The sequence below is a fragment of the Amphimedon queenslandica genome, unplaced genomic scaffold (genome assembly GCF_000090795.2).
Source record: "Amphimedon queenslandica unplaced genomic scaffold, v1.1 AMPQUscaffold_11578, whole genome shotgun sequence".
In the NCBI taxonomy this organism is placed as follows: Eukaryota; Metazoa; Porifera; class Demospongiae; order Haplosclerida; family Niphatidae; genus Amphimedon; species Amphimedon queenslandica.
The window spans coordinates 9,007-10,385 of NW_003548180.1; the positions used below are offsets into that span (position 1 = coordinate 9,007).

The following is a 1,379-nucleotide window of genomic DNA, read 5'->3' on the forward strand; positions in this document are numbered from 1 at the left end:
GATACATACATGTACATGTACAGACTCACCTGTATCTGTTCAAATATTTTCTTTTTTGGATTCAACTGATCATCAGGTTCTGAAATAAAGTATATAATAATCCACCCACACAATTAATTACAAACCACACCCACTCAATTAATTACCTTCCTCTTCATATCCTTCAACGATGATACGTTCCCCAGGGACACACCCACTGGGCGGGGTCAATAACTCCACCTTATCACTAGAGGAAGAGAGAGATACAGTACTACAGTACAGTATCCATTATCTACAGTACATCAGTATAATAGTGGATAAGGAGGAAGGTACAGTACACTACATTAGTATATGACTATATGTAGTTTTGATCAGTTTGTGGATAAGGAGGAATGTACATGTACATGTTCTTACTTCAGTGAAGCTGCTAGTAACATTGCCTGTGATTCAATACCTGCAGTAATAATGAATACAAATAAAATGTGATTATTCATAATAGCTACATGTATACACTGATATACTATGTCCCAACTGAGTTTGGACCAAGAAAAACTGGAATAACTTTTTATAGGAATGTGGGATAAGAATGAAACTTTCACAGGTTCTTAGTCGCCCAATGCCGCTTCAGGATCTCAGGTCTTGGGTCTCTCAGCCCTTGGAAACCCTGAGAACCGGGTTCTCGCTATAAACCCAATGGCATACCAAAGCTAACCGCAATGACGTTTTATGATGTCATAGTTTACATAAGCACATGTGGTCGAGCGCTCAAACTGATAATTCTTTTAAAATGCTAATAGAGCAAGATCTTCTGATAATGATGGCCTTTATGAAGACTAGTTGACTCCAGTAGCTATTGTACTGCTTATCAGGAAGAACAAGACTGTTTTAAGAGTGAAACAACACAGCCAAAATATCGGCCATGTCTCTATGAATATCATTATAAGACGTCATTAGTGACTAGTGTTGTTCTAGTTCTTCTATACTAGAACTAAATAATTATTGTTCTGCTTAGTTCTAGTTCTAAAAACTAGAACTAGAACTAGAACTAATTTTTTTGTAGCTGAAATACTAGAACTAATACTAGAACTAAAATTATTTATTTGAAGAACTAGAACTAATACTAGAACTAAAATTATTTATTTGAAGAACTAGAACTCTATACTAGAATTAAAATTATTTATTTGAAGTACTAGAACTAATACTAGAACTAAAATTATTTATTTGAAGAACTAGAACTCTATACTAGAACTAAAATTATTAATCCTGAAATACTAGAACTAATACTGGAACTACAATTATTGAACCTCCTTAGAACTAGAACTAATACTAGAATTGAAAATATTGGTTACAAACTACTACAATAAACAGGTGAACATGTTTTAGGCAAAGCCTAGCTGTTA

The 1,379-nt window shown here is 33.9% G+C and overlaps 1 long non-coding RNA gene across 1 annotated transcript; it reads right to left on the bottom strand.

The window, feature by feature from the left end:
* Positions 1-51: 51 nt before the first annotated feature.
* Positions 52-485, bottom strand: LOC109589168 (uncharacterized). The gene is made up of 3 exons (XR_002188567.1): positions 394-485; positions 147-226; positions 52-79 (listed from the first exon to the last, which is right to left on the bottom strand). It is a non-coding gene; the product is annotated as an uncharacterized LOC109589168 (long non-coding RNA).
* Positions 486-1,379: the final 894 nt, after the last annotated feature.